We start from the raw sequence: 14,910 nt of genomic DNA, 5'->3' as shown, positions 1-14,910 counted from the left end.
TAGACATTTTTACATGGGTTATTATTCATGACCTTTAAAACTAAAAAGCATTGTTACCCCACTCATTTTTAGTTAAGCTTTTTTTCTGAAATGCATTTTTGTTCGAAAGGCCTGGAGAGGCCAAACATTAAAATAAAAATTCAAATGCTCTCCATGCAGCCACAGCAGTCATGCACCCACTTCCTATTCCAACACTTAGATTGCTGTCTAGTTTTACAAGTCCAAACATATCTCTTAGGCACCCTGAAGTTCTAGCACTGGCATCCATGCACAGCTTTACTGGTACCAATTCATAATTCTTTTAACCACATTTTAGTTACAGTACCTTCTACTGAAGTCGATTTACTTGTGACTGTGCTTATCCAGAATAAGGGTCCCATAACCCGATCTGTGAATATACCTTTTGTTTGAAATACTCCACCCTTTGGGAACCCGCTAGTTATAAAATACTCAAGGTAATCATGGCACTATCCATTATAGACTAGCGTTTTTTGAGTGGGGGTGTGAGAAATAGTTACTTATTTTTGCTCATAATCATTGTATTGAATTGTTTTCAATTGATTACAACAAAACATGACATGGCCACCAGAGACCAACATAATATGAAATGAGAACACTTGGCACAATGCAAGTACACATAGTAGAGGACCAGTGGTAGACTGCAAGGAAGTAAAGGGTTACATAGTCGTTGGAGAGGTGCTCCTAAAGGTCGTCCACAGCATGGCATGTCGCAAAGCAAAAAGAAAGAAAAGTGAAACACCAAAATACAACAATTCCTGGTCAAGGCTTTTTTGATAGAGTTCGAAGATCTGGACAATGTTGCATATTAGTGAATAGGAGGTAATTCTTATTAGTGAGTGAGAAGGAGGGGGTGGCAGCCACTGAGTGTAACCTCCTGGGGAGGTCAGTCAAAGAGCTGTAAAGCTCGTAATCTCGGAGGATTGAAACATGTAAACTCCAAGCGAGTCAGATAGTGGATCAGTTGGCGCCAAACATATTGAAACTTAGACTTGGTGTGTGGTAGATTGTGGAACAGTTTTTCCATTACCAGCACGTGCCACCGACGGATGAACCATTGAAGAATGGAAGGGGCAGTAGTCTTTTTCCATGTCAACGCCACAAGCTACAGTGCAACGTGGAGCATGTGGGTAGTGAACTTCCAGTCAGCATGTGTCATTGCTTCTAATGTAAGGGGCTGCATGCCAAAGATGACCATGAGGTAGGAAGCGGGGAGCAGATATCCTATTGTGTCTTTAATGTGTCCCAGAATTTCTTTCCAGTAGGTAGTGATGAGGCTGCATGACCACCATATGTGACAAAAATCCCCCATTGCCAAGCCACATCGCCAGCAGAGGGATGATGTGGAGAGGTAAATAGTGGAGATGCGGGCTGGTGTATAATGCATTGGAACATGAGCTTGTACATTGTGTCCCTAAGGGATAAGCTCCCATAAGTTTTGGGTATGTCCCGCCAGAGCATGTCCCATTGCTTGGGCGAGATATCCTCCATAGTAGTAGCCTGCCAGCACGAGTGGTAGGTTCTAAGGGATGTGGAATGCTGTAGTGCGTGATATGTATTAGATATACGTTCCCTAGCTCCATTGTACACTCCTACCAGTTTTCGAAGAGAGTACAGGCCCTAGTCTCCCCAGGCCAGTGGGAGGGATGTAACGTCCAGTGCCGTAAGTGACAATAGTGCAGTCTAGCCTTTTCAGGAAGGTGGAAATATGTTTTGAATTGAGCAAAGGACTTAATGGAGAGTCCTAAAAAGAGGTCACGTAGCGTCCAGCATCCCCTACCCCCCTCCCCCTGCCCCCCTGGGAAAGAATTGGGGTAGCAGTGCAGGGTTAAAATCAGTATTGCGCACAATAGGGGTGTTGTAGAAGGAAAGGTGCTGAGCCCCCTCCTAGTTGCCAACCTATCCCGTATGTTGACTACAGTCTTGGTGGGGGTAGCCAAGTAAGTGCTGCGCTGCATGGTCTGGCTTGTTTGGGCAACCATGCTAAATCCCACAGGGTCTGAAGGCCACCGCCCCATCAGTGTGAAATCAATGCTTCTCGCTCTCATGCACCACCCATTTCGAGGTGTATCGCAAGTGGGCAGCCCAGTAATATTCATGAAGGTTAGGGCAGGTAAGTCCACCCCTGTCCTGTGGCTGCATCAGTAGGGATTTAGAGATCCTCATCCGTTTCCCTTTCCAAATAAAGGAATTGACGTCACACTACAAGCAAGGGATATCCCCCTGGGGAATCGGAGTAGGCAGAGTCTAGGAAAGGTACAAGGTCTGTGGGAGGACATTCATTTTTACAACATTAATGTGGCCTTGACAAGAGATGTGAAGGGGCTACCACCACCTGAGATCTGCCAGAATGGACCTCCGAAGTTGATGCCAATTGGCCTGCTTCCAGGAAGACAGGTTAGAGGTCAGGTTAAGACCCAGATACCTAATCGTGCAAGAGGACCACTGGAATGGTGCTAGGCCTTGCAGAGCAGGAAGTTCTTGCTGAGGTGTAGTCAGATTAAGAATGCAAGACTTAGACATACTGATTTTGACGCCTTACACCACCTCGAATGCAGCAAGGCTGGCAATAGTCTCTGATAAAGAGGTAGCGGACTGAGAAAAAGAGAGCAAGAGATCATCTGCAAATAGGCTGTTCCTATGGTCCCGGCCCCTAAAAGGGATGCCTATCACGGCAGCAGTGTGAGGGATAGTTTTGGCTAGTGGCTCCACTACGAGAGTGAACAAAAGAGATGACAATGGGTAGCCCTTGTGTATACCCCTACAAATGTTAATAGGGGCCATGTGGCGCCCATTGACCCTAATGATAACTATTGGGGTGACATAGGAGCCGGGATGTTGTGGAGTTGGAACTTCTCGACCAAGTGCACTATCAAGCATATGTTTTCTGCCCCCTGTTGATTGCAACTAAACCCCACCTGATCAGGGTCCATGAGGCCTAGAAGATAGTGCTCCAACCTAGTAGGTAAAATCTTTGTAAAGATTTTCACATCTGTATTGAGAAGCACTATAGGGGGCTAGGAAGAGCAGTGGGAAGGGCCTTTCCCTGGTTTTGTTATAAAGGAGATCTCTTCTGCCGCCATAGTGGCCGTGTCCTGCGTAAAGGAGATAAATAGCAAGTGTTCATGCAGATTAGACAGAAGCAGTCTGTAGAAGAGGACAGGAAGGGGCCTGGAGTTTCACTTAGGGAAGAGCCTGATCTGTGCTACGGAGCTCCGCAGTGGGGATTGGAACATCAAGGAGCTCCACATGCTGGGGGAGCATGGTTTTCCAATTGCATGCCTTCAGGTACTTCTCTATCAATGCAGAAGGCACATTGTCACTTGTGTAGAGGGTCCGATAGTAATCATAAAACACCCTCTGCTTGTCCTGCTCAGATATCACTGTGCCCCTGTCCCCAACCTGAAGTCTAGCAATGTGTGTTCTAGCCTGCACTTGATGGAGCCATCGATCTAACATTGAACCCCCTAGTTCCCCAGTCATAATATTTCTGCTTTAGAGCTAAAAGGGAACGTTCAGCACAATGTGTTCTATGATCCCTACTTTGACCGCGCAGCACAGCGAGTTGCAGCGTGTTGCATCGAATCAGAGCGGACTGATCTTTCTGTTCCAGAACTTTAATCTCCGCTGCCAGAGCAGACTCCATCAAGCTCTCCTGTCTCCCTGTGGAAATGGCTTTGGTGGAGATCAATCCCCTGATGGTAGCCTTAAAGACATCCCAAAGTGTATGCAGTGAGGTGTCAGGCAGGGGGTTCAGTGCAAAGTATTCAACGATTCCTTTACGGATCTCACCCACATCAGCCGGATGCCGGAGGAGTCTGAGGGGTAAACACCATCATATTGGGCCCCTGCCAGATGGGGTAGCAGCGGATCAAACCAGTTCTTCATTTGCGTGATCAGAGATGGCGATATTGAAGATAGCCGCTGCTTCAAGATCGTACAAGAGTGAGTGAGTTACGAAAACCTGATCAATGCATGTGTATGATGCATGAACATGAGAGTAGAATAAGTAGTCGCGAACATCTGGGTGTTTATAACGCCAAGCGTCTACTAGCCCCAGTTCTGTGAGGTCCCTCTTCAGTTAGGCAGACGTAACTCCAGTGCCTTGGTATGTGGCTGTGGTGCGGTCTAAATCTGGATCCCATACTAGGTTAAAATCGCCACCGACGATGTCACCTTCCACGCTCACCAGTTGCTCACACAATATGCATCTCAGAGAAAGGTCCTGTGTTTGAATGGGAGCATAGACATTGAGAAGTGTGAGGGGTTCCTTGTCTGAATGCATGTGCAACACCAGGAAGCGACCCTCCCCATCCCTCACCACCTTTGAGATTATCAGTTGCTCACACAATATGCATCTCAGAGAAAGGTCCTGTGTTTGAATGGGTGGCATAGACATTGAGAAGTGTGAGGGGTTTCTTGTCTGAATGTATCTGCAACACCAGGAAGCGACCCTCCCCATCCCTCACCACCTTTGAGACAGTGTAGTGGAAACCTCCTTGAAGAGGACACCCACCCCCAGTGGTTTAGTAGATGTGTGGGCACAGTATCGCAATGGATACTTCGGATGTGCCATCCAATGGTATCCGTCCCCAGAAGATGAGTCGCCTAGACGAGGACGTCTAGGTCGTGTTGCAGTATGGAGCCCCATTCCTGCTTGCGCTTATTGGACAAATTGAGACCTCATTCACTTGGAGAAAACAATTTACCCATTTTTAGGGTCATCCATGGGAAACGTGTAGGTTAGCATCTGTGGGCAAGAAGGACGTAGGGGGGCTGAGGCCAGGGGGACAGGGAGGGTTTCTGCATCATGCCACCTTCTATCACCCAATAATAGAGATGGGATGGTTGAACAGTCCCCAGGGAGCAGGGCAACCCACAAGGCCAGCACAGGGGGCGGCAGGGAATGTGCCTGTTATTGAAGGGATGGGATGTGCACTGTACATCTTGAAAAATTATAAAGCTGCAATCTGTAGCAGTATTTGACTTAGTGATGAAAAACAAAATGCAAAAAACAAAATTGGTGGACCAACCTATGTCCAACACAGTAATCCGCTTCCCGCGGATATTGGCACTCATATACCAAGTTCCTGCTTGAGGACTCACCCTCCTGAAGTGCAAATTGTGGTGAAGTGGCCATCAAGAATATCTTGAGTCCAAACTCGTGGGGATAGTCAACACAGCCCCTGCGGCTCGATGCATCTGCTGTCCTAGGCCACAGTGCTTGCAGAGGTCCCAGCAGAGAGGGGAGGCCCATGTCCCAATATCTGAAAAGTTGCTGCATTACAGGGATCCGGAGGTGGACTGACCTGGGAAGGGTCCATCTTCTTTATGGTCTCGCAATGCTGAATGATGTCACGCTTGGACTCCTGAGACGCTGCCTCTTTTGATCGATTGTCTGGGTGATGAGCTGCACCATGGTCTAGGTGGGGCACAGATCTTCTCTAGTAGATATGCAAGACTGAGAGGTGTCTTTGTCTGGGCTCCTGGACGTTGGCTGTGAGCCCCACCAGATGCTTTGCTTCCGCCAAGAAGTTCAGGGGTCGTTGTTTTCCATCTCAGGTGAACAGTACAGCAAAGGGGTGCTCCCAGTGATATAAAATGTTCATCTCTCAATTTAGCAGTGATTGGCTTAAATTCGCGCCATTGATTCAGAGTAACAGGAGACAGATTTTGGAAGAGCTGGACGGTGTGGCCACAAAAAAAAAAAGGTCGACCTTGCCCTTGGAGGCACACAGAATAGCTTCTTTCTCTGTAAAAAAAAAAGTGCACACGCATCAAGAAGTCAGGGAGGGAATTAGGCTCACCAGGAGCAGAGAACACACTGTGGGCCCTTTCCAAGGCCGAAGAGGGAGCCTCCTTGTCCCCCCTTGATCGTCTGCAGGAGTTCAGCGGTGAAGGCCATGATGTCGCTTCCTTCTGCCCCATTAGGAACACCCCTGATGCGAATGTTGTTCGGACGGCTCCTGTTTTCCAGGTCCTCCTGTTTAGTTTGCAGCTCTATTTGTGGATCTTTGAGTGCTGCCACTTGATGTCACAATATCTCTTGGCCCTCAGAACGGGCATCAACTGTTCCTTCCCGGTTGTCCACACATCCCCCTATCTCAGAGAGATCACGCCGAATGTCCCTGATGCAGGATTTGAAGACTGCCTTAAGTGAGCCAAGTTCGGATCAAATCTCCTGCAGGAAATGATCCATGTAGTTCTGTGAGATAGGTACTGTGGACAAGACCCCAGTCGTGGGTGCAGGAATAGGAGCCAGTGTGTCCGAGTCTGCTTCGGGAGGGGGGTGCTGTTTGCTCCAAAGGGAGGTCACCTGCTTGTCCTTAATGGATTTGGTGCGTGGCATGGTGCTTGAACGCTGGGGCTGCAAATGTTGAGAGTCAAAGCTAGGCATGGGCGTCACTCCTGCCGTGGTCCGGTAGCAAAATCTGAGCATAGTAGACTCTAACTGGCATTCGATGGCTGTATTTGGGCATTTGTGGTTGCACCTGGATTTAACAGCAGTATCATGGTATTTGAGGCAGCACCTACCATCTGATAACAGTAGATCATCATGTGAGGCTGCACTGCATCTAATAGTTATTATACCTGTTACTATGCATACACCAAGACCAGTTAGGCTGCACATCGAATATAAAGACCATACCTGGGCGTATGAAGCTTCACTGTGCAAATTAAATTTCGGCTAGGGCATATGACACTGCACCCACAGTGATTGCGTTACCTTGGTATATGATACTGGGCCTTTGAATGCTAGGCTGTGCTTGAGCGCATGGCTATGTACATGGATTAATATTACTGTGCCTGGTCATATGAAGTTGAACAAGGACGTATAATGGCTGTTGCTGAAAGTATAAGACTGTGCCTCTGTGGCAGTGTGAGGCTGCTGTTAGATATAGTTGATTCCACTCGCTCAGAGCCTCCACAATGAGGTTTCATGTGCGTACCCAAACTCCAAAAATTCCTGTCATGTCGATACTGTGCTTTACTTGGGAGCACTCTTAATGTGGAGGATCATATTCTGATAGATACTTCTAATCCCATATTCCTCACCATAGAAAATCCCACAAGTGCCAGTCTGGATCCAGGGAATTTTGTAGCAGTGCTCCAGTGGGCTAGTAGGTGGTGTTGTCTGGCTCTCTACTGATTCTATACCATCTTGAAAGTGAAAGAGCAGATCTGCATATGACAACCAGTTATTGGCACTGATGTAATTTCCTTTCTTTCCACATCTTCCAAAGCGGTTCCAAAGCTCGGCTCCCACCTTGTTGGTTTTCCGATGCCTCCTAAAATGATTCTACACAATGTGCTAGGGAAGGATGTCCCATCAAAAAATGATTGGATTGAATTTGTGCTGAGACTGCAGGAAGTTGATGTCAATTATGGACTTGCAGAAGGTGTGCCGTATGTGCCTGGTCTCTGGACACAAAGTTGTTTGCTAAATGCACTCAAAGGCGTTTTTAGACCAGGAGGTAAAGTTGTATGGTGTTGAACACAAGTTAAAGTTGGGGGTTTTCAAGCAAGTCCTTCTCCCACTCCAAGTCACAACCCCAGTCACAGGGCCATTCCCACAACCACCAGCTCTCCTGGAGTACCTTAGGTACGTCCTGCCTGTCACGGATCATTTTGACCCACAAGGACCTAAGTAGGGCATCCGCGCAGGCTTGGGTACCATAGACTGCATTGGCAGTGCAGTAGGTACCAGTGTTGGCCTTTGTAGACATGCCTGGATGACATCAACAGGATTTTCGGTGATGTTCAGACCTCCTCAGTGAATATGCCCTTTGATGGTATTCGCCTCTTCTGAGAGAAGTTGAACTTCCTTTTAATTTTTTTAAAAAATAGCCTTGTATTTTACCCAATCCTTCAGTGCAGGACTGACTGGTCTGTGTCAGCCTGCTGCTGAGAGACGAGTTTCTGACCCCCTGGGGTGAGAGCCGTTGGGTGGAGATGCTTAACACCTCCCCCCTGCAGGAACTGTAACACCTAGCAGTGAGCCTCAAAGGCTCAAGCTCCGTGTTACAATGCCTCAGGGCACTCCAGCTAGTGGAGATGCCTACCCACTTTTGGCGGCAAGTCCAGGGGAGATAATGAGAAAAACAAGGAGGAGTCACCCACCAGTCAGGACAGCCCCTAAGGTGTCCTGAGCTGAGGTGACCCCTGCCTTTGGAAATCCTCCATCTTGATTTTGGAGGATTCCCCCAATAGGATTAGGGATGTGCCCCCCTCCCCACAGGGAGGAGGCACAAAGAGGGTGTAGCCACCCTCAACGACAGTAGCCATTGGCTACTGCCCTCCCAGACCTAAACACACCCCTAATTTCAGTATTTAGGGGCACCCCAGAACCTAGGAAACAAGATTCCTGCAACCTGAAGAAACAAGAAGGACTGCTGACCTACAAGCCTGCAGAGAAGGAGGAAGACGACAACTGGTTTGGCCCCAGCCCTACCGGCCTGTCTCCAACTTCGAAAACCTGCTCCAGCGACGAATCCGACAGGGACCAGTGACCTCTGAAGCCTCAGAGGACTGCCCTGGACTAAAGGACCAAGAAACTCCTGTGAACAGCGGCCCTGTTCAAAACCAGCTACTTCTTTGCAACAAAGAAGCAACTTTCAAAGACTGTGTTTTTCCCACCGGAAGCGTGAGACTTCATACTCTGCACCCGACACCCCCGGCTCGAGATCCAGAGAACAAACACCTCAGGTAAGGACTACCCGGCGACTGCAAGCCCGTGAGTAACCAGAGACGACCCCCCTGAGCCCCCACAGCGATGCCTGCAGAGAGAATCCAGAGGCTACCCCTGACCGCGACTGCCTGTAACAAGGGGCCTGACGCCTGGAACCAACACTGCACCCGCAGCCCCCAGGACCTGAAGGAACCGAACCTCAGCCCGGGAGTGACCCCCAGACGACCCTCTGCCTTGCCCAGGTGGTGGATCCCTCCATTGTTACCTACCTGAAACCCGATGCCTGCTTTGCACACTGCACCCGGCCTCCCCTGTGCCACTGAGGGTGTGTTTTTTGTGCCTACTTGTGTCCCCCCACCCCAGTGCTCTACAAAACCCCCCCTGGTCTGCCCCCGAGGACGCAGGTACTTACCTGCTGGCAGACTGGAACCGGAGTACCCCTGTTCTCCATAGGCGTCTATGTGTTTTGGGCACCTCTTTGACCTCTGCACATGTCTGGCCCAGAGCTAAGGGTGTGGTAACTTTGGGGTTGCCTTGGACCCCCAGCGGTGGGCTGCCTATGCCCCAGGACTGAGACTTGTAAGTGTTTTACTTACCTCCTAATCTAACCTTTACTTACCTCTCCCAGAAACTGTTGATTTTTGCACTGTGTCCACTTTGAAATAGCTTATTGCCATTTTTGCAAAGACTGTACATGGTATTGTTTTCATTCAAAGTTCCTAAAGTAACTAAGTAAAGTACCTTACATTTAAAGTGTTTAATGTAAATCTTGAACCTGTGGTTCTTACAATAAACTAAGAAAATATATTTTTCAATATAAAAACCTATTGGCCTGGACTAAGTCTTTGAGTGTGTGGTCCTCATTTATTGCCTGTGTGTGTACAACAAGTGCTAAACACTACCCTCTGATAAGCCTACTGCTCGACCAACACTACCACATAATAGAGCATTAGAATTATCTAATTTTGCCACTATCTTACTTCTAAGGGGAACCCTTGGACTCTGTGCACACTATTTCTTACTTTGAAATAGTATATACAGAGACAACTTCCTACAGATATGGAAAGGGAAAGACCAGCAAAACCAGAAGGCACAAGTCAGGAAACTGGAATACAGGGTCGTGAGTGCTAGAAATGGGGTCTCTAGTTGTCAGTGGTTTGCACCCTGTCCAAGTAGGGAACCTCACTCTAGTCAGCGTAAGGGAGTCACACAGCTAAGATGATTCTTGCTTGGCACAAGCAGTCAGGCTTATCTCAGTGGCAATGTGTAAAGTACTTGTACACACATAGTAACACAGTGAAAACACCACAAAAGTACTCCACACACAGATTAGGACAATAGCAAGTATTATCCGAGTAAAACAAGACCAAAATGACAAAAATCCAACTTACACAAGCAAAGATACGAATTTTCAAAGATGAATGTGGTCATTATGACCCTGGCGGTATTACAACCGCAGGGCCAAAACGACGGGAGCACCGCCAACAGGCTGGCGGTGCCTCCCGGCGTATTATGACCGCGGCGGCCCGGTCGCACCGCCGGGGCTGGCGGTTTACCGCCACAATGGCCCCGGCGGATGTAATCCGCCAGGGCAGCGCTGCAAGCAGCGCTGCCCAGGGGATTACGACTCCCCGACCGCCAGCCTTTTTCTGGCGGTCTGAACCGCCAGGAAAAGGCTGGCGGTAAGGGGAGTCGTGGGGCCCCTGGGGGCCCCTGCACTGCCCATGCCACTGGCATGTGCAGTGCAGGGGCCCCCTGACAGGGCCCCATGCTGCTTTTCAATGTCTGCTGTGCAGACAGTGAAAAGCGCGACGGGTGCAACTCTAGTAGCATTTGATTTACAGGCCCTGGGCGCGCCTGGCGCACTATTCTAAGGACTTACTAGTAAATCAGATATGCCAATCATGGGAAAGCCAATCACCAATACAATTTAGACAGAGAGCATATGCACTTTAGCATTGGTTAGCGGTGGTAAAGTGCCCAGAGTCCTAAAGCCAACAAAAACAGGTCAGAAGAAATAGGAGGAAGAAGGTAAAAGGCTTGGGGATAACCCTGCAAAAGGGGCAAGGTCCAACAGTGAGGTATCAGGAAAATGGTGCAGAAGCCTAGGCTGGAGCTGGGAATGTAAGGTTATGGAAAGAGGTCTGTCATGATCTGGTGTAACAGATAGGCCCCACAGGCCCTCGTGAGCACCCCATGATGGATGGCAGGTGGCAGAATCCTGACAGTAATTCCCCTAAAGGTCCATCCCTGGTGTACAAGATGGAGTCCAAACAAGAAATTAAGTCCAAATCATCCAACAAGTCTGAATGATTCAGATGAGAACTGCAACTGCACTTTGGAGCATTAATATGGGTGATGTAGCCAGGGATCTCTTCTTTTCAGGATGCCAGGAATCAGTTGTGTCCACTATAACGGAGGTCAGAGTGACCAACTGTAGGAAAGTGCCACTGCTGGCATGGTTTTTTGCCTAGTGTTGATGCCAACTTTGATTGAAAGTGTGCTGGGATCCTGCTAACCAGGCCCCAGCACCAGTGTTCTTTCCCAAAATCTGTACTTTTGTTTCCACAAATGTCACACCCTTGGCACACAGTTAAGTCCCTTGTAAAAAGTACCCATGGTATCAAGGGCCCTGTGGTTAGGGAAGGTCCCCAAGGGCTGCAGCATGTATTATGCCACCCTAGGGGACCCCTCACCAAGCACATGTGCACTGTCTTTGCAGCTTGTGTGTGCTGGTGGAGAGAAAAGGCAAAGTCGACATGGCACCCCTCTCAGGGTGCCATGCCCAAAAACTGTTGCCTTTGGAATAAGTAAGACACCCCTCTAGCAGGCCTTACAGCCCTAAGGCAGGCTGCACTATACCACAGGTGAGGGCATAGCTGCATGAGCAATATATCCCTACAGTGTCTAAGTCCCTTCTTAAAAATTGTAAGTGCAGTGTAGCCATAATGAGTATATCGTCTGGGAGTTTGTCATTACAAACTCCACAGCTCCATAGTGGCTCCACTGAATACTGGGAAGTTTGATATCAAACTTCCCAGCACAATAAACCCCCTACTGAGGCCAGTGTGTGATTTATTGAAAAATGCACACAGGGGGCGTATGTTAGCCCAACTGCTAGTGCAGGACTGATCGGTCTGTGCCAGCCTGCCACTTTCAGACAAGTTTCTGACCACATGAGGTGAGGGCCTTTGTGCACTCTGTGGTCAGAAACAAAGCTTGTCCTGGGTGGAGGTGCTTCACCCCTACAGAATCTGTAACACCTGGCGGTGAGCCTCAAAAGCTCAAGCCTCGGATTACAGTGCCCCAGAGCACTCCAGCTAGTGGAGTTGCCCCCCCCCCGGACAAAGCCCCACTTTTGGCAGCAAGTCTGGTGGAAGAATTAGGGAAAACCTGGAGGAGTGATCACCCCAGCCAGGACCACCCCTAAGGTGTCCAGAGCTGACGTGACCCCCTCCCTGCAGAATGCTCCATCTTGGTTCGGAGGACAGGTACCATTAGGATTAGGGTTGTGCCCCTCTCCCCAAAGGGAGTGTGCACAAGCTGGGTGTAGCCACCCTCAGGGAGAGTAGCCATTGGCTACCGCCCTCTGTCCCCTGTATTGCCCCTAAATCCAGGATTTAAGGGCCTCCCTGAACCCAGCTCACCAGATTCCTGGCGACCTGACAAGAAGAAAAGGACTGCATAGCTGAAACCCCCAGGACAGAAGAAGGAAGACAACAACTGACTTGGGGCCAGCCCTGCCGGCCTGTCTCCTCCTTCAAAGAACCTGCAAAAGAACAGCTATGCATCCAGCGGGACCAGCGACCTCTGCCAAGCTCCAGAGGACTGCCCTTCACCCGAAAGGACCAAGAACTCCTGTGGACAGCTGCCCTGTCTAAGTTAAAACCAACAAGTAAGGACTCCAACCTCACTCCGAATGCGTGAGTCCTAACCACTCTGTATCCGATGCCTATGGCCCGGGCCAGGTGACCCAACCAGTCTAGAGAGGATCCCCAGGTGATTCCGAGGAAGTGCCCACCCTGGGTTGACCTCTCCACCCCTCCACGAACACACCAGCAGAGGGAATCCCGAGACCCCCCTGACCACAAAGCTCCGGAAGAAGATATCTGACGCCTATAGACACACTCCACCCGCAGCGCCCAGGGCTTGGAGAACCCGAACCACAGTACAGCAATGTTAAGCAGGCAGCCCTCCTCCCTGTCCAGCCTGTGGTTTGCCCGAGACGACCCCCTGGACTTCACATGCAGCCTTTGAGTGACCCCCAGGGCTCCCTTCATAGAGAATCATTGGATACCCAACATCTTGTTTGCACCCTGCACCCGGCGGCCCCAGCACCGCTGAGGGTGTATGTTTGGTGCCTACTTGTGGCCCCCCAGTGCTCCTCTAAACCCCCAGGTCTTCCCTCCAAAGACACAGGCGCTTACCTGCCTGCAGATCTGAAGCCGAGTGCCCTCAGTCTCCATAGGAGCTCATGTTAATTTTGCCTACACTTTGACCTCTGCACCCGGCCGACTTCGCATCTTCCCCCGTTTCCAGGGACCGGAGCGCCCCTCACTCAAATAAAGGAATTTTACAAGGCCATGAGCCTTGTTTTTGAGCGGGCTGCACTCTCGGGTGGGTCTTTGGGCCCCGCAGGGTCAGCAGGGGCCCCATCGGGTTCCACGTCGGCGGCGTTGGGGACCCCAGGATCCGATGGCAGATCTGGACCGGCGCCGGTCTCACACAGTCGACCTCCTACAGCGCCGGGTCCAACATCGACGCTTCCTCCACCACCGGCGCCCACTGGTGGTAGCCCCATCCTCATTCCGCATAATCCGGAGCCAGAGCGATGTCGTACGACGCCGACTCCAACTTTGACGGTGCGATTAGGCCCAGATCACTGCCTGAGCCTTATTTAGAACAACCAGGCACGGGAGACGAGGGGGTGGGGTCTGAAGACCCTTTGGAGTGTGAATTGAAGCAAGAGCAGGACTGGTATGAGGATCTAGGGAAGCCAGTAGACTGGACACGTCTCCAGATACTGGCATGCTCTCTCTTCCTAATTTGGCTACGGAGGAGGGAGCTTCTTATGCTATGGGGGTGCGTAGGGCAGCACCATAGGCTTAGGGGTCTTAGACCTAGACTTCCTCATGGTGCCAGTCAGGACAAATCTCCTGACAGAGGTGCTCTCTACCAGTAGAGTCTCTACCAGAAAATTTGTTACCAAAGGTAAGTACCTTGTTCATTAGTATTATCTACTTTAGCCTCTGTCAAGCCTCTGGGGAACCCTTGTACTCTCTGCACACTATATCTCACTTTGATATAGCATATAGAGAGCCAGCTTCCTACACCAACTGATTGAAACAGATGTTGTTTTTAGGATGAGTAACTGGAGTCTGAGAACATGCACTTGTGGTTTGAAGATTGTGCTTCATAAAGTTTACAGCCATTGGACTCAGTACATTCTTGATGGCCATACTTTTCTCTGGAAATCTCACAGAAGTCAGAGTGAAGAACTTACATTTGACCAGGGTGTTGTTGAGAATGGTGAGAGGCATAAGAACACATACACAGTGTCCGATCAGATACATTCTCTTGAGAAATATCAAAAAGGGGCTCCTTGTGAGCATAGGGTTTGGAAATAAAAGTTAACACAGACGTTTCTTCTGTGATGGAAACATAGCTCTATTGTAGAACAGAAGGAAGAGGTAATTCAAAGCCCTGAATAGCTAACTTTTTTTTGTTTCAAAGGTCCTTAAATATCTGCCACTTGGGTGTAGGGATGTTTCCCGATTGAAGAGTCTATAAGATCGGTAGCATCACAGACTGTACTCATTTTTGTCCATGGCAGAACATACCTCTGTTGTCTTACTTGTAGTTTTCAATCTGTAAATAGTGTATCCTTGTCATTGTTGCTTGTATTAATAAAATTCTCTTTTGCTATTAAGGATATTCTTTGTATTGACCCACAGATTCCTACAACATGATGCTTGAAAAAGTGATAATTAATAGGTCTTGAAGCGTTCTGTTAGAATGTAGGTCTTGATGGAATGTAGACATTTCAGGCTGTGAATGCTTGAGGTAAAGAAGGGTCATAGTACTTTGTGAAGTTCTCACTGGACTGACAATGGAGGTATTTTCTGGCCCACTGTTATCATTAATTGTTCCCTCTCCACGTCCGAGATGTGGAAAAGGAAAAACAAGTGACAGATGTCAGCACT

The 14,910-nt window shown here is 49.2% G+C and overlaps 1 protein-coding gene across 1 annotated transcript in view; it reads left to right on the top strand.

The window, feature by feature from the left end:
• VPS9D1 (VPS9 domain containing 1) overlaps positions 1-14,910 on the top strand; it is a 372,961-nt gene that overhangs the window by 195,196 nt on the left and 162,855 nt on the right. The window lies entirely within an intron of this gene.

The sequence above is a fragment of the Pleurodeles waltl genome, chromosome 12 (genome assembly GCF_031143425.1).
Source record: "Pleurodeles waltl isolate 20211129_DDA chromosome 12, aPleWal1.hap1.20221129, whole genome shotgun sequence".
NCBI lineage: Eukaryota > Metazoa > Chordata > Amphibia > Caudata > Salamandridae > Pleurodeles > Pleurodeles waltl.
This window is presented reverse-complemented; position numbering and strand designations above follow the sequence as displayed.